General features: G+C 48.0%; 1 long non-coding RNA gene across 1 annotated transcript; it reads right to left on the bottom strand.

Annotated features, from left to right (window-relative positions):
* Positions 1–1,864: 1,864 nt before the first annotated feature.
* On the bottom strand, positions 1,865–3,799 carry LOC147690232 (uncharacterized). The gene is made up of 5 exons (XR_015299781.1): positions 3,678–3,799; positions 3,281–3,354; positions 2,853–2,980; positions 2,595–2,734; positions 1,865–2,168 (listed from the first exon to the last, which is right to left on the bottom strand). It is a non-coding gene; the product is annotated as an uncharacterized LOC147690232 (long non-coding RNA).
* Positions 3,800–18,888: the final 15,089 nt, after the last annotated feature.

Consider the following 18,888-nt stretch of genomic DNA (forward strand, 5'->3'; position numbering starts at 1 on the left):
AATACCATGTGCTGCACATTTTAAAAATAATAATATGACACAAAATAAATGTGTTGTGTGGCTGTGCAAAGCAAAGGTAGCCTAAAATGTGCAAAACTAAAGGGAGAGCCAAAGTGGGTCATGCTAATGGGGAAAGCAAGTGACATGGGGAACACTGGCAGAGACCTGGAATGAGCTGCAAAATTCTGATTCTGAAAGATGATGCCTCTTCCAGTGCATGTTTCTTAGAAAATCCTGGGCAACACAATAGATTTAATTATGCTAAAGAAGCGCTCTATTTCCCCAAAGATTTGCGGTCTCTTCTACTCTGGAAATTATACAAATCTTCCATTGACAGTGAAAAAGTTGAAAGAACGTTTTGGCTGCAGTGAGAAGAGCAAACCCAATAGAGCCCAATTGATTGCTTTTGAAAAATGTATCGGAATGTATGCATCTTCATTCTCATAAGTAAATGCGGAATCAATTTATTTGGCTACACCCACAAACTAGCATCAATTGGTCAGGCTGAGCAATTGTATTATTCAATATCTTCTGGAGCATGAAAGCAGAATTCTGGTGAATGAAAGGTTAAAAGCATAAAGACCAACCAGGCTGCATCCCACTTACATTAACTGGAGACAAAGGTGAGAAGGTCCCCATTTCCTCAATGTAAAAGCTATTAAGTGGCTTTCACAGCTGACCAGCTTACCAAAGCCAAGATGAAGGCCTGGGCAGAAAATCCTTTCCCCGCCATTTAAACAGAGCCTTGTTCAAATTCTTCATGATTTTCATGGCTTATTCAACAAGAACAAGTGGAGGTTTTTCTGCTGGCTAAATGAACATAAATCTGCCAAGGGCCAAGAAATCATAAATCCAACTCCAGGTGGTTGGAGTGTGTACTATCATTTGCTGACTCTCTGCTCCATATCAGAAGATCAAGGGATCCGTACTATATTACTATTAAGTAAAAAAGAAAGGTACATAGTTCTTAAACTTCAGGGTACATGTTAACTGCAAAATTTAAACATACAAATGTCAGTATTAATATACATAAATCTATACTGGATTATAATTCAAATTAGCATTTCACTTCATTTATATGACAAATATTGCCATGTCTTAATTTTTTTGATTGAGCTAATAGTTTTTGTATGAGTTATAGTTTTGAAAAAAATGTTTTTACCAAGTAAATCTTTTCTGATGGATACTGGATATGGAAAAGTTTCCTGTACCAGATCCTGTGTTCTGATAAGTGGCGCCCTTAGACTCTACTGTGGTTTCAATCCACCTCCGGTAGTGATGAAGTACAGTCATATATAGGCATCCCCCACCCCTAGCGCACAGGCGCTAGTTCCCTTTTTTCCACACCAGTTAGCACAGATCTGGAGCTTGCTCACAAGCTTTTTGTTGGTGTTCATTGTGCCCCAACTATTTCTTACAACAGTGTGCTATGGAAAATAACCGATACGAAGTCTACATGCTTTAAACCTTGCTGTGTCTGAAGGATGCAGATGTTGGTCACAGATCCACACATCTGCTTTTGTAGATTAGGTTCCACACATGACTCAAACTACTATGACAAGCGATTCCAGCTGCAGCCAAGGCTGTTGGAGCATGAATGAAACCAGTACATTGCTGAACATAAAAACTGAGGTCAGTCATGTTCGAAGCACCGGGTCCGCACCAGATCCAATTCAATACAAAAACAATCTGCCCCCACTGATATAGGGAAAGGTTCACATAGAATCCCAAAGTTAAGTCATCAGTAATAAGCTCACTTAGACCAGCAGAAAATCATAACATCCACAATAGTTGAGTCATGAAGAACCATTCAATGTTTATTCAATTTTTTCATAAATATATATTTTTTTTGATAATGGCACAACATAATTAACTTAAGATAATATAAAGTCCAATCGTACAACCCAAATCCCACACATTCCTTCAGTCAGTCATATCCAAATCACACATACTCCAACACTCTTCATACATCCAATACAAATCACGCTTCAGTTGCCAGTTGTTAATGATGTGTCCAGTCCTGCGTAGTCTCACGATGAAACCGAGACTAGATGACAAACGAGCAGGACCAACTTGAGGCGCCAACGCGCGTTTCGGTGCTCGGCCGGATCAAGGGCCACACCTTCATCAGGGCACACAGTAGGCGGGAGGGGGACAACAGCACAAATCTGCAACAATTAAAATTTCATTGATTATCTATTTCATCTTATTTACATTTGCCATTCTGAATTGATCTCATAATTGATATAACAAACATATTTCTCATCAGAATAGAGCGGGTCATGAGCACTGAGCTTAGTACTAAACGATCATATAGTTTCTAGAATTTCAATTAAAGGAGAGAGATCGGAGCCGGGGCACTAAAGACAATCATACAATAAAGAGACAGAATATATAAGGGAGACAGAGTCACAGCAATAATATAAATAGACCCTACACCACCCCCAAATGTGGAACAGAACCATCAGGATCCACCCCTTGTAGTCCTACAGGGGATAGAATCTCTAGTGGCTTCTTTCCTACAATCAAAAAAGATAAACGCAACTCCATAGCATACAAAAATAAACAATATTAACAATCATAGCAATACCAACCCAATACTTCTAATCAGTCAAATCAGGTACAGGGCACAGCAGGATATTCAAGATCTGGCATGCAGAATCCTACGAGGATTGGGATAGCACACAGAACGTGGGCTTGGGGCACAAAACACAACTTGTGCCAGTAGGAAAGCCTGAAAGGGGAGAGAGAATAACAAGACCTCCAGATGTAGTCAAAGTTAGAATCCATGTGGACCTATACAGGTCTTTTCAGGATAGTACTTTAATTTCAGAGTACTTATAAATACTTACCCATGATAGTAGGCAAAAAGGAGGGATATAATTATCAACGAAATTAGTACCGCGTGATGACCCCGAGAGTTGTGCAGTAACTTTCGAGTTTTCCAAGCCAGTATCACGGGAAGTTGTGGATGAGTGCTCTGTAAAGATAGGGACAGGGAATTGAGATTCAATCTCAGGGTCCTATATTATCTAAGGAAGTCGGTTACGGTCCTTAGTTCATAGAATCGCGAGGGGAATAGACAAGTTCCGGCCCTCAGCAAACAGATAGGGTCAGAATGACAGGCACCTAATCTACCAACATCACCCCAGGCCTGACAATTAGCTCGACTAGCTGGTTCACGAAGCCCAAAATCAATAGATTTGGTAACATTCTTTCAAAGACTCTGCTATCTATTCGCAATATAATGGTAAGATAAAAGACATCATAGTCAAATTACCTGAGTCGTGAAGTAGAGATACGTATAATACTCCAGCTATTTTAATCGACAAAGGATACAACATCCATTCGAAGCTGTCGAGGGAAGATAAACAGGGTGAGACTCATTAAGATACAGTTTTTGCAGGTCGTAAGAAGTTAACGAGTCAATAGAGAGGGGCTCCATTCATAAGCATATACAGATCTATTAGGTGCTAAACAAAAACAGGCGAAAAATAGGGAAGTAAATAAAGAGGGGGACCTAACAAACAAATTCAAAGCTAGGAGAGTAATGGGATTAAGCGTTTTTACAAGCGGTAGTTAGCTAGCCCAAAGATCGAAGCCAATGGGAATAGAAGTCCGAATTTAAGCGACACGCGCTCGAGCAGAAAAAGAAGGATGATTCAAAGCCATCGTACCTGAAAATAGAACGGGGTTCTTCGAAATGGAGTCCGCGTCAGCGTGCAACCGGAAGTCAGCGAGAAATCGCCGAAGATTGGTAACAACAAAGCCGGTTTTATTTAAAGGTCCCGCACAAGAATCGCAGCCAATCATAGACCGGTGGGAGGCATAGCAATTTAAAAAGGGTCAGAAACAAGAGCCTAAATAGATCCACAGGACCTAAGTCGGCTTAACGATACGAATAAGTCAACAACAAAATCAGGGATGGATCCGGGAAACCTGAATAGGCGATGGGGCGAGACGTGGGAGGCCCATTCGTCCCAGGGGGCACAAAAATTAGCCAAATAATCAGTGGCAGGAAATAGCACAGACCGTCTGTGTATCAGGATCATCAAATACAGTCTGCCTCACAAATATCACAGAATCGGCTCACAGGTAAAAACACAGATGGGAAAGCATCCGTGTGTTACAAACCCCAACAACCTCAAACGACTCTCTCTGCGTAGGTCCAAAGGTCAAAAAACATACTCCGAAGAAAACAGGTCAGACGGAACCGGGTCGGTTCAAAGGCGGGACGAGACGGGCCACATCGCCCCGGGGCACACACACTCTGGTCCAGCAATGAATGGCAAGGAGGAAACCCAGACACATCTGTGTATAGGAGTCTCCAACGATAACCTACCCACTAGAGGTCATAAGCCAGATCCACAACTAAAGGCACAGACAAAAGGTCACCCGCACAAGAGACGAGAGTGAAACCTCTTCTTCAAATGGAGAATCAGAGGGAGGCTAATGCAATGGCATTTTCCAGCGGACAGTGTTCATTAAGGCCCTTTTTGGTAGCGTCCAGAAGGAAAATCCAGAAGACGTCCCTCTTCTTTCTTATGGAAGTGGTGTCCTTACCAGGGATTGCGTGTATTTTTTCAAGAATTGACCATTTCAGGTCCAATTTGTCATGTTTTTTGTTCAGCCAATGTTGAACCAACGGCGTCCCATTTTTCTGATTTCTTATGTTGGACTTATGTTCTCCAATTCTGAAGCGACATTCGCGGCCCGTTTCCCCAACATAGGGGAGTCCGCATGGGCACAAAATGACATACACCACATTGGACGAGCGGCAGTTGCTCATTTCATTCAACTATATTGTTCGATTGTCAATCACCAACTGATTGCCCACCACAGCATGAGGACAAGCTAGGCAGGTACCACAGCGGTGGTTGACCATAATAGCAGCCAGCCCCAGGACAGCAGTTTGACGCATTTCCTTGGGGGTAGGCAGTCTGCCACATACCAGATGGTTCCTAAGATTCTTATTTCTTCGAAAAGCGAAGAGGGGCTTAGGAATCGCATTCTCATTTTCTCCAATGTTTAACAGATACCACAGGGAGTTGATGGTATGTCTCACCTTGTGATTGATCGTCAAATGTTTCGTTATACATACCAACTTGTCAGACATCACCTTGTTTCGGTCCAGAAACATAGACTCCCTATCAAAGTATCTAGCACGTTTAAAGGAGTCTCGAATGAGTCGGTGGGGGTATCCACATTCGGCCAGTTTGATTTTTAAGATATCCGCATTCAGGGGGCCCCTATTTTTATTGGTCCGCACCAGATCCAAGACTATGTCTAAGTCCAGGTTGCCATAGTCGGGTGGGTACAAGAATAAATTGAACAACATATTTCAGTGCAAGCACACAAACAAATCCTAAGTGGGAGTCCACCCCTTCCCACTGCCCAAGGGAAAGGCTGTATTCTAAGACTCCACCGCCATCGTCGGACTCCAGTCCCCTTCCACAATTGGAGCTGATGTACTCTGAATTTTGTTGGGGCGCTGTCAAATCTGCAGCCATTTGAGGCAATGCTTCAGTTTTACGGATGATTACGGGTCACCCTGGATGCCTTTTGCCCATGGATCTGTGGAAGCCTCCAGCTGAAAGGAGAGGTCCTCTCTAATGCTGGCTGCCTCCCCTAGGCCCGTATCACAGCTCCTTGCAGGCTTCGGACCTTCACACCTTTGAGGAAGGCCATGCCATTCCTGGACGGTTCAACACTGGCCTCCGCTCCATGGGTACAGAATTTGGCTGGGTATCATACTATGAAATTAATAAAGCCCAGCTCCTACTTCTGGTAGACTCCCCCATGGCGTCCTTGCCTTGACAATAGCATTACAGATCTCTAGATGTTTTGGTGGGGTCTATTTCTGATGCTCTGCAGGGGCATTCATCCTTTTCCTCATGACAATGAGGAGGTGGACAATTTGCTTCCTCCTCTCTACACTGATGCTTGACCTAGAAAGTGCTGGTAGCCTTGAAACCTCCTTAGAATGATATGGACTCACAGTTTTGCTCCCTGTTGAGGAGAGTGCCTATGATGGCGATGATTCACAGAGGTGCTAGATTAAGGCAACATTTTCCAGCCCTTTTACTTCCAAATAATTTCTGGCCTTCAATGAGGTTCCGATGAAGGGTTTAATGGTGGCCTTGTTCAGTGCCACCAAGTGAGCTGTCCTATTGCTAGGTGCCTTAGGTCTTCCCCAGGAGACCAAGCTTTGCTGACATCATCCGATGCCACAAAGTCTAGTTGTACAGGCTTCTGCCAGTAAGGTGAACCATAATGCTTTCCTCATGGTTCAATCAGATTCAGGAATCAGAAATCAAAATGCATTGATGCACAGCCTGGCTGGGACTCAGCTAGTCCAGGAAATTCAGGATATGATTTCAGTGTTTCAAGCTTGGCAGTGTGCTGGCCCAGATTGTTTGTTCTGAGGCTTCTGGGTCTCCTGCTCTCATGCATCCTGCTGGTGCCCCATGCTTACTTCCATATGAAGCCACTGCAGTGGAAACTTCACCTCCAGTAAGCAGAGCTCTATTCTGTTTTTCAGACTGCATGGAACCTTCACATGAGAGAGCAAAGTACTTTCAATGGGTGATGAAGGTCATTTACCTGATGTATGGTCGGCTGTTTTCCTTTTCTTTCCCCATCTAGAGCCCAGAGTGGTGGAGATGCATCCTTTATGGGTTTGGGCGGGGGAACATCACTGGAACGAGGTGGAGATTAATGGCCTCTGGTGTCCAAGTGAGCAGAGGCACCATATCAACCTCTTGGAGCTGTGTATTCATTGAGTGGCCTTAAAGACATTTCTGTCCTCCATCAAAGGCAAACCTATCCAATTCTGACAAACAACACAACTGCCATGTAGTACTGAAACAAGTAGGACAGAATGAGGTTTAGTGTGCTGTGCCAGGAGGCTCTGAGACTCTGGATATTGGTGGATCTTCAATGGATTCTCTAGCTAGCTTTCTCAATGAGAGAGCGAACAAGCTCAGCTGTCGCTCTCTGGCAGAGCATGAATGACATCTGGAGGTGGTTCAAGGCATGCTTGACTAATGAAGTGTGCTTTGGGTAGATCTGGTCACAGCCAAAACTCTTAGTATCACAGCGTTTGTGCTCTGTAGTCTCCCCTCATTCGCAGATGCATTCTGCCTTCCATGGGACTCCAGCCTCATTTATGCATTTCTACCTCTGTTGCTGCTTTCCCAAAGGTCTGAAGAAGACAGAGAGAGACTGGGCTCAGTTTATCTTGTTAATCTTGGCCTGTGCTCGGAAGTCTGGTACTCTGAAGCCTGTGAACCTGTCCTTACTTGCCTTTTTGAGGATCTGCTGTTCCTCAGCAGAGCATGGTTTTCCACCCTGACCTACAAAACATGCACCACCTTGAGTGGCGATTGATTCGAACAAGCTGAGGTGTTCTGCTCAACCTCCTCAAGTGGCCTCAGTCCTACACCAAGTGAGTCTATTCTGGCCACTAGGCAAATTTGTGGCCTTGTTCCAAGGCTGACAGATTGATCTAATTTAGGCTAAGATTTCTGATTTACTCCTAATTGTTTTGTCTTTAGCCCAACAAGGTCTTGTTTTAATCACCATTAAAACGTACTTATAGTCCCTTTGGTATTGTTGCAGCTATTCTTGACACAGTGGGCTTTAATTTAATTCTTATGTTGTTGGTATGTATGCCTTTTTTACACAGGCACAGCTGTTGTTTGGGGATGCTCACTCTTGGAATGTGCTCCTCATAGGTGGCGTAGATTTGCTTGACGGTGTCCGTGCCAGAAGTGGTGTGTGCAGTGTCTATATAGGTACCACCCCAGTGTGCTGATATCAGTTCTTTTCTAATTCTTTTATTTCTATACCATCAGCTTAGAAACAGAGAGAGCTACCTCAGTCCTATTATCAGACAATTGTTTTGAAGTTTTGTCACCCTTTTTGAGCTTTTTCTCCCAGTGGGCAAGTAAAAAACCAGTGTGGTTTAAACCCACTGTTCCTTTCACAGGCAGATATCTGGGACAGACCTCACCTGGTTTGCCTCTGGTGCCTCAAGCTGGGCCATGACTACAAGGCCTGTCCCTACTGGCACGTCATGAATCCCAAGGTGGTTTCGGAGCAATTCCTGAAGTTCTTGGTTGACCGAATCCGTGACACTACAGGTCCCACTCACATGGAAGCTCCCGGGTCCGTTCACAGTGCCATTCCGGGCACTCATCATCGCACTCGGTCATCTGGTAAATACCATAGGAAACCGTTGAAATCTAAGAAGTCAAAGCACTTTTTGACTTTGCCGTGCCAATTCAAGTCTTTGGATGTGGAGCGGGAATGACTCCACAGCTTTAGACCCCACTTCCATGTGTATGCCATGGAGTCTGAATATGGGTCCGCTCCGTGCCGCCCTGAATTTCCCAGAGCTGGAGTGACCCCCATCCAGTCAAAGGAATTCTATGAGCCATGCTCCTCATATTTGGGTGGGCTGACACCTCTGGAGCGCCTTCAGCCCCACTAGTTCTGCAGAGGCCCCCACTCTGTTTCCACTGGCAGGTTTCCCCTCAGCGCCAGTCAGGCCCTTTGGTTCTGTTCCCAGATCCGGATTGACTCCGATCGTGAGGCCGCAACCTTCTCCAAAACCTGTTCCATTGGCACATTTCCCGGCGTCGCCACATTGTGCCATCGACCCCATCATTATTCTCGACTGAGATCGGAAGCTGGATTTGCATCGCCCAAGTAGACTCCAGCGCCAGCTGGAACACGAGATTCTAAGTCTGAGCCTACTTTTTTCAATGGACCCTGTAGGAGGTACAATTGAGGGGAATATGGGGATCCTTAAGGTTAGCCCAACCCCATGGAAGAGCTTGGGGTTAACGGGTATGAGGAACTGGTGTATGCCAGTGGTTTGTACACTTCCCCATACACTGGCTTATGGTGGTGGGCAGGGCAGCTGAGGTCCTGGTGCTTACGCTGCCAGCAGAATCAGTCTAGATGAACATCTTGACAGAAGTGCTTCAACTGGGAGTTGCTCCACAGAACATCTCCTCTCTTTTAACAAGGCCTTCACGGATGTCATGTTCGAGTTGTGGGCCAAGACCTGTACAGGGGCTCCTGTGCCCAGCACAATTTCCTGCCGAAGTCACCCCACTCCCAGAGACCCAGCTTTCCTCACCTCGTACCCCACCCTGGAGAGTCTGGGTTTCCAGTCCTCCATATCTAGAACTAACCCAGAAGCGTTCCCTGCCACTCCATCGGATGGGAAATCCAAGAGTCTGGACACCTTCGACAAGAGGATGTTCTCTTCTGCCAGCCTTGCCCTATAGTCCATGAAAACTGTGTGCTTCTTGGCCAGTATACCCTTACAGTTTGTGATTCTGTTGTGTAAGTGCTGCATATGGTCTCAGAGGAGGCCGAGCCACCCTGACCCAGCCTATTGCCGATGGCAGGGACACAGCAGTGTTCAGCATACGCTGCAGACTGGATACTACTGACTCACTGGGAAAGAGCAATTGCAGCATCAGTGGCTCTCTGTCGTCACGCCTGCTTGAGGTCCTCTGCCTTTTTGATGGTTGGCCAGGCATCCCTTATGGATATGCCTTTCAACTGCATCCTCCTTTCTGGTGGGAAGGCCGACTTGGAACTCGAGCTCTTAATGACCCTCAGGGCCACCGCCACGGTCTTTGGAACTCACCTTAGCCCCACATCTGCCCCACGCTGCCTTTCCCCCCCTCCGTGACTATGGTAAGGGCTACCAATCATGTCGTTTTCCGCCCATCCACCATGGCCAACAGATACCCAAGTACTTTTGATGCAGCGGCACAGTTCCAACAAGCCCCATGGGACCCAAGGCCCGCGATCTACCCAGTCTGCCACCCAAGCCCACCAGCTGCAGCCTCAAAACCCCTTTAGTTTGCTCTTTCACCATCACTGGCAATCAGTCGGTGGCAGGATCAGATACCACTTGTACCAATGGCTGTCTAAATCCTCTGAGAAATGGGTGCCTCAAATTGTCCAGCGGGCTTACAACTTCCCATTCACAGAGAGCCCACGACCATGCCATCATACACAGAATGGTTGATAGAGAACCACCTCTCACTGCAGCATCAGGAAGTACAGCCCTTTTGGCCAAAGGAGCCATTGAGAGGGCACCGTCATCAGACGTAGGCAATGGTCGCTATTCCTGCTACTTTTTGTTGCCTCAACTCCTTCCTGAAGGAGAAATTCAAGTTGCTCACATTAGCTCAGGTCTTGTCTGCCCTGGACCCCAGAGACTGGATGGTAGCACGGACTTGCAGGATGCCTTTTTGTCACATGCCAGTACTGCCAGACCTCAGACCTTACCTGCGGTTCATGGTGGGCCACAATCACTTTTAGTTTGCAGTGCTCCCCTTTGTCCCAATCAGTGCCCCTCATGCGGTGACGAAGGTGATGGTTGTATTGTATTGTTGTATTGTATATTGGATTTATATAGCGTTTATCACCGAGGGGTCTCTAAGCGCTTGCCTTGGGAACCCGTCCTGGCTTTTTCCCTGTGAGATAGCCCCTACAGGGCATCCCCAAGGTGAAAGCCAGGCATCCCGCCGCGGGGGCCGTTGTGGAGATTAAGCAAGCTTAATGCCCAGAGTTGCAGAGTGTGAACCCATGATTAGGTCAGGCACCGAAGCGAGAATTATCGAGTCCGTGGACATTTGAGCTCAAGACCCTTCCGCGTCGGGAATTGAACCCTGGTCCCGGGTCTGACCTCTGCTTCAGGGTCTGCCTGCTCTAACCAGTGAGCCACACTCTGGTTAGAGCAGGCAGACCATCTCTGGGGGTCAGGGGTCCCAGTCTTCCCCTACCTCGGTGACTGGCTGTTAAAAGCAGGCTTGCATCAGGCAGCTGTCACCCACCTCTAGACTACGGTGACCTCCTGCATTCACTGGGGCTCACTACCAATGTGCAAATGTCACACCTAACTCCCTCTCAGACGCTCCCTTTTAAATGAGCCATTCTGAACAATGTGCAGTTTCGGGCACCTCCTCCGAAGTAGCGAGTCCAGGATATTCAGTCTATGAATCTGATTTATTAGCCTCTATACTGGTTTTCAGTGTGGCTGACTCGAAGGCTCCTGGACCTTATTGTCTCCTGCATCCTGTTGGTAGCAGGTTTGTTGGCATATGCAGGCTCTGGAATGGGACCTGAAGTTCCAGTTGGCACAGCATCAGGAGAGTATTTCAGACCTGGTCCAGATATCAGAGGGAACTGCAGAAGACCTGTAGTGGTGGCTGATGAAACATGATTGGGCCAGCAGCAGGTCCCTCTCCCTTCCCCACCCAGAGCTTACAGTGGTGACAGGTATGTCTTATTTGGGCTGAGACAGCCAATTAGGAGAGATGGAGATCATAGGACTATGGTCTCTGGTGGAGTTTTAGCTCCACATAAACCTCTTAGAGTTGAGAGCGATACCCCTGGCATTGAAAGCATGCCTTCCCTTCCATAACGGGCGGCTGGTTCAATTGTTCTCTGATAACACCACAATGTGGTACTGCAACAAGCAGGGCAGAATGGGGTTGTGGATCCTCTGTCAAGAGGCTCTGCGCCTCTGGACATGGCTGGCATGCCAGGATATCTTCCTGGTTGTACAACATCTTGTAGAGTGGACCAGCTTAACTGGCGATGCCTTGCAGATCATGAATGGTGTCTCCACCATGAGGGTAATGCAAGGTCTCTTCCATGACTGGGAGGGCCTTGGTTAGATCTATTCGCCACTGCTGAAAATGCACAATGTCAGCACTTCAGCATGCTGGAGTTTCCAAGTCGCCTCTCGCTTGGAGAGGCATTTCATCTCTTGAGTACTTCAGGCCTCATGTACACCTTTCCTCTCATACCACTTCTGCCCAGAGTTCTCAAGAAGATCAAGAACGGGGCCCAAGTAATACTTATGGCTCCTGATGGGACACAGAGAGTATGGTAGCCCAAACTCCTGAGCTTCAGTCCTCTGGTTAGATTGCCCCTTCGGGAAGATCTTCTGTTGCATCAACAGTACAGGGTTCTGCTGCCAAACCAACTTCATGAATGAAGATTGAGCAGCGGCAGCTGACAGCCTTTGACCTCCTTTCTGAAGAATATGATGTAATTCTGGTAGCCAGGCATCCCTTAACTAACACCATATATGCCTGCCATTGTGACAAATTTTGTGGCTTGGTGTTCTGCCAAAAATGTGTCGGCGATCTTGTTGTTTGTCCTGTCTTTAGCCTGGCAAGGCTTTGTTTTGAGCACAGTTAAAAGGTATCTTTCAGACATTTTCACTTTTTTACGGTTGTTGGAGCAACCCTTCCTCTTCAAGTCAACTGTTGTGACCCGTTTTTTTTGTTAGAAATCTGTATTATTTTCAAAACAAAGTTAGAACACTGGGCCAGGTATACACAGCGTGTGCCCACAACCCTATGCAGGGCCGGCCGCGTCATATAGGCGAGTCTCTACAAGTACGGAAAGACAGTAGCAGGGCATCTTAAACACAGTATGTCGCCTACAACCCTTATTGGGCCTGCCGCGTGGTATAACATGTAAAACAGTGTTGGTTTGTTGCGATGGTTCACAAAACCTGTTAAGATCATTAACATCAGAACATCAGAACGTGGGCAAAGGGCCCAGAGGAGAAGAAACATGAAGAAGCCAGTAAGAGAGCGAATGGTGGAGAGAGAAAATAGGAGGTCATAGGAAAAATGAGTGTGTGGGCAGGCGGATAGAGGACAGAGCCAATAGTGCATGCCCATGGCAGCCCCATTAGTTAGTAGAAGAGGCTGCGCACTGTGTTAACCAGGGTGTGAGAGCAACCTATCAGGGTCCGAGGGGAGGATAGCGTCTTCAAAGAGTCGCAGTGCTCTAAGTTTGGCCGGTAGAAAGCGTGCATGCTCTAGTTTGCAAAGATACTTAATTAGGGGTTGCCAGACAGCTGTGAAGCGAGTATCTCGGGCTTGTAAACACGCTGAAAATAGTTCCATGGTTATGACATGCCAGAGGTGCGCATACCAAGCAGCAATTGGAGGGGCTTCTGCTTTCTTCCAGTGCAGCGCAATAAGTTGCTTGGCTGCTCCATGCATATGCAGTGCCTGATTCCAATCGCTACGGGTGAGTGCCTTTAGATTAACTGGTTTGATACCCAAAAAGATTGTGTTAATGGAAGCAGGCAGGGGGAAGCCAAGTACCCGTTTAATATGACTGAGAACGTCTTTCCAAAACAAGGTCAAGAGCGGGCATGCCCACCAGATGTGTATGAAATCCCCAGTTGCACCCGAACACCTCCAGCACTAAGGAGAGGAGGCAGGGAACATTTTATGCAGCCGGTCAGGCATATAATACCATTGAGTCATGATTTTATATGCTTTCTCCCTTTGCGAGATACTGCGGTAGACCTTGGGTATGTCACTCCATAAACGATTCCATTGCGAGGGTGTAATTTCCGTGGCAGACATCCGTTGCCATTTTTGCTGATATGTATGGGTAGGTATCACCAGGGGGTGTTGTATGATCTGATATGTGCGAGAGATAAGACCCTTCGATTCATCGAAGGAGCGTACCAGCCGTTCGAAAGGGGTGAATGGGCAGGTGGCTACCTGCTGCATCTCCAAGGAGGGGACCCAGTGACGCAATTGTGCATACTGTAGTCCAGCTCCCAATGGGGGGGTGAAATTTATCTCTGCACTGCTCAAACGTTTTTAGTGTGCCCCCCTCGTAGAGCACGCTGACCACCCTGAATCCCCCCTTTACCCATTGAGCGAAGGCTTGGGAGCGGTAGGCCGGGGGAAATAGTGAATTCCCCACAATGGGAGTGTGAGGAGAAGGGAAGGTTGTGAGACCCTTGCGCACAGCCACCCTATCCCAGATGTCCAAGACCGTTTTTGTGGGTACAACCATATAGGCGCTTCTGGAGCGCGCCGTACGGTGGAGTCACGTAAGGTCCCAGATAGTGCGCCTAGTGACCATCCTGTCCATATGGAGCCTGATCTTGTCACTCTTAGTGGTCGTCCATTCTGAGGCGAAGCAGAGATGAGAGGCACAATAATAATCTAGAAGATTCGGATAAGCTAGCCCTCCCCTATCTCGCGGCAACATGAGGATCTTCTGAGAAAATTGCGGCCTACCCCCGCCCCATATAAATGTAGTCAGGTCACGCTGGAGGCCTTGAATCGGGTGTTGCGGGATCGGAGTGGGGAGAAATTGAAATAAATACAATATTTTGGGTAAGATGGACATTTTGATGGGGTTGAGTCTGCCCAGCCATGACGTCATCAAGGGCTTCCACCTTCTCAGGTCCTCCAGTATAGCACTTCTACACTCCGCCAGTTGATTTGAGTCCAGGTGTCCAAGGAGGGAGTTAACTTAAGGCCAAGGTAATGAATGTGGTCGGTAGCCCACTGGTACGGTGCAAGCCTCTCCAGAGTAGGTATTTCCTCCTTAGGAATTGTGAGATTCAAGGCCAAAGATTTGCTGTGGTTAATTTTGAGGCCCGATGTCCGTTCGAAGGATTGTAACAGGGAGTGTAGTGCCAGAAGAGATATATGCTTTCACGTAAGCGTGAGGATAAGGTCATCTGCGAAAAGCACCACCTTGTTCTGTCTACCCCCCTAGAGATGCCATGTATGTCCGCCCTCTGTCTAATCATCTCTGCTAGAGGTTCTACCACAAGGGCGAACAACAGAGGTGACGAGGGCAGCCCTGTCGGGTGCCTCTGTGAATGGGGAAGGGCTCTGTGAGCTGCCCATTGACCCGAACCCTAGCCTGCGGGGCAAGGTATGGCGCCATAATTCTGGATACCATGTTCCGGCCTAGTCCGGCTCTCTGCAGCACCGCCCGAAGGAAAGTCCAGTCCACCTGGTCGATCGCCTTCTCTGCGTCGAGTGACAGAAGGCAGGCTGGTATATTTCAATGATGCACCTTCCCTACCAAGTGCGCGATTCTACGTACATTGTCCGCCCCCTGGTGGTTGCGAATAAAGCCAACTTGGTCCGGCTCCACCAAACCCGGCATGTGGGGATCCAGACGCTTGGCAAGAATTTTGGTGTAAATTTTAAGGTCTGTATTCAATAGTGCTATGGCCCGGTAGGAGGCGCATAGTGCTGGGTCTTTACCAGGCTTGGGTATGAGGGCTATTTACACCATACCCATAGAGGGTGTTGGCCCATCCGTGTCTGAAAAGGAATTATACAGTCGCAGAAGGTAGGGCGTAAGCTGTGCTTGAAACATGCGGTAGATGGTCAGCGGGAGACCATCCGGGCCCGGGGTCTTTCCAGGGGGGAGGTCTTTTAGTGCCATCGCCATTTCCTCAGCAGTAAGAGGCCCCTTTAGCGCTTGGGCATGGTGGGGATGAATCGGAGTCCAAGCACACTGGTTTAGAGCATCCTCTATAAGTTCCGGGGGGGGGGGTGCTTCTGCCATGTAGAGGGCAGATAAGTAAGCACTAAAGGCCTCGCACTTAGCTTGCTCCGAGGTGAACCGGGTGCCATCTGGCAGCCGAATATTGGCTATGTGGGCCTGTGCTGCTCGCGCCCTCAATCCCCTCACCAGCAACCTGCCCACCTTATCCCCCCCTTCATAGTACCGCTGTTTCAGGGCTAGCAGGGAGCTTTCCCCCTTGTTAGTGCGCTAAGTGCAAAGTTGCCCCCGGAGATTCGCCAGCCGCCGTCGAGATGCTAGAGAAGAGCTGGACTGATCTTGTTTATCTGCAGTTTTAATGTCAGCGGAGAGAGTATCCTCTAAAAGTCGGGACTTGCGCGCGATTGAGATCTAAGTAATGTGACCTCGGATCGTGGCCTTAAAAGCGTCCCACACCACTGAGAATGGCGTCTCAGGGATATCATTTTTCGCGAAATAAGAGTCAATGGCGATTCAAATGCTCCCCACATCATCGGGGTACTGGAAAATGCTTGGCGGCAGGCGCCACTGCGGGGTACGGGAGGGACAAGTGGCCGGATCCTGCAGGAGAAGTTCGATATGGGCATGGTCGGAGAGCGATATGGCAGACATTGAGGCCTCTAGCATGTCCCGTATCATGACATGAGAGATAAACAGTCGATGCGTGAATACGAGCAATGTACGTGGGAGTAATATGTAAAATCCCGCATCTCAGGCTAGTGGTATCGCCACGAGTCGATTAAGCCAAGGTCAGAGATCTGCACACGAAGTGTAGAGGACATAGCCCCGGCTCCATTCAAAGTTACTTCACTGCGATCCATCCCAGGGTCCCACACAAGGTTTAAATCTCCCCAAGGATCAGCGAGGGGTCGGGCTGCAGGACATGGTCCCTCAAAAGTGTTCTGAGGTCTGGGCTTCGAAAACTTTTAGGTTCACCCTGCCTGATACCACTCCGACACAAGATTGCCACACCAGCTGTTTTAGTGCCCGCTGCAGCCCAGAATTGTAAGGGGTATTTAGGATGCGCCATACGCTGGACATCTACTTGCAAAAGGTGAGTTTCTTGGAGGAAGATAATGTCAGGGTTGTGTTGCAGGAGGTATCGCCATGGCTGTCGCCTCTTGTTGGGGGAATTAAGCCCCTTACCTTTAAGGGATAGAACCTTCAATGGACAAGGAAGTGCCATAGTTCTCAATTCGAAAAGAGAGAGCGGCTGACCAAGGTTATGCACAAAGAATTTCAAGGTATGATGCGTAAGCCCATATGTTGTGCACAATACGTCCAGAGTATGCCGCACCAATACTCTCCTGCGAAGCAGATCCCAAAGTTCATGTAAAAAAGGATGGTGCTGAGGAGTTTGTTTTAATTGGAATTGAATAAAAGAATTTTGAAATAAAAATTGGAGCTTTCGAGCACTCCCTTTTGTGCACCGTCCTTTTTTACAAGAAGTGCCATAGTTCTGTCGTACCAAAAATTAGCAACCCTTAAGCCACCCCGGGAAATAGCGCAGATTGAAAGAGTGAGCGCGCGAAGTCTGTGGTATCCCACCAGTAAGGGTGCGCCGCAGCCACACTGTTCCCCGCCCGCCACATCTAGGAAGAGTAGAGAGGAAGAAAGCACAATAGCAAAGAGCGGTAAACCAACAATGGCCAACCGGGCCACATTATTCTGCTCCAGTCGCTGGGCATCCTACACCTGCCGGTTTGGATGATCCCAGGGACGTCACTCCCTCAAGAATAGGTGGGGGTAGGTTGTGCGGCCTCTCACAGGTTCACCCAGGGGGGAAGTCCCGGCGACCCCTGCACTGCCATCAGGGATCTGGGGAGTCCTACAAGGCAGTGGTGCATCCATCAATCTCAGAGAAGAGAATGTACGTTTTCAGGGTCAGAACACGCAGGTCAGTGTGGGCGTGCACTTTGTTGATCAAGGAGTCGATGGGTGTGAGGCTGAATCTGATTGATCCCTTTCGAGGGTCTTTATGTGCGCTATGATGTCCTGCTTGGCCTGCGAGGCTGATTGCACAGGGAGAGCACAGGAGGCAACACTTAGCGCCAATTACGCCGCCACCGAGCCAGGAGTCACTTACCCTGCAGCTCCCTTGCTGGGAGAACGCCGCCACCGGAGCCAAGAGTCACTAGCAGGGAGATTCGCGCCGCCGCTCCGGGACTACAGTTCCCGGCAGGCAACGCGGCGGCGCGCAACAGTGACGTCGCGCCAGGAGGCGCTTATCAACAGCGATAGAACCAGCTACGCGGGACGCGAGCGGGACGCCCGGGGCTAAGCCCGGGCAAAGGGCGGGCCCTCTGTGGCCCTCCGGGGACCGAGGAGCCGGGCCGGGGCCATACCCTTTCCACCATCGTCCCTTGTCTGCCATTTACAAAATCACGTGAGTGAGAAATAATCTTTTATAAGTTACTTTTTGCTCCCCACTTGAGCCTGAAACTATCCCCCATTATGTCCTCCAAACTGGTAACTATGGACAATTTTCTAATCAAAAAGGTTGCGCTAATCAATAGCAACAGAAGGGCGTCCTTGGGACTGGAGCACTCGCCTACAATTAATATCATATCGGAGCCCCCAGCTACTGTCTCTGATACACCTTTGGCAAAGGAACATCCTGCCCCCGCAGGCAAAGTAACTACTGTAATCGCTATGGTCCATGCGGGTCAGCATGATGAGGACTCCCATGTTCAAGCCCCCATAGGGTCAGGCATAGCTTCTTCAGAAATATATGACCCTGTAACAAAAGAATCCCCTAGAAGATTTAAGAAAGCCCGAGTGAGACGAAGGGGGAAGCAAACGAAAACAAGCCATAATATTACACAAGGAGGGGGGAATGAGTTTGGAACTTTACCATTATTTTCAGAAATGAGATCATCTAACTTAGGGGGAATAGGTGATGCCACTTCGCCCAAGCGCCCTAGAGATTCCGTGTTGCTTATCGATTTGTCACATTCAGGGATCACAGACAATGTTGACAGCCTTTCTGCTGACCCCATTGTGATAAGCAAACATCTCTTGTCTAGTACACCAACTAGCTTATCCTTATTGGACTTACCTATAGGGAATGATAGTGTCAGATTATCGGGCTCCCCAAAACTTCCTATTGAGCCGTCTCCTAGGTCCACTATTTCTCCCCTTACTATGAAAAACAGTAAAAAAAAGGGGGGGTGAGCCACTGGGTAATCGAGCACAGAAAATAAGGAAAGGGCTAGTTCTTTCTCCACAGTTACAAACTGGTCAAACCCTAGTAAGTGAGGAGGCAATGTTGGCCAAGATTGCAGAACTTATTAGGGGTGTGACGCAACCACTTCTCGATAAGACCATCATGATGTGTACACATCTAGATAAAATAGAGAAGAAGGTCGAACAGAATTCCCTCCTCTTACTTGACCTGGTAAAGGGGCTAGAAAAAGTTAAGATGAATTCCACAGTAAAAACTAATCCACCTGTAAAATCTAAAGTAACAGCCCCCCCCTCCAATACTAGCACCTATAACATCAGCACCTATAACACCAG

This window comes from Lissotriton vulgaris, chromosome 9 (assembly GCF_964263255.1).
Source record: "Lissotriton vulgaris chromosome 9, aLisVul1.2, whole genome shotgun sequence".
NCBI classification, from domain to species: domain Eukaryota; kingdom Metazoa; phylum Chordata; class Amphibia; order Caudata; family Salamandridae; genus Lissotriton; species Lissotriton vulgaris.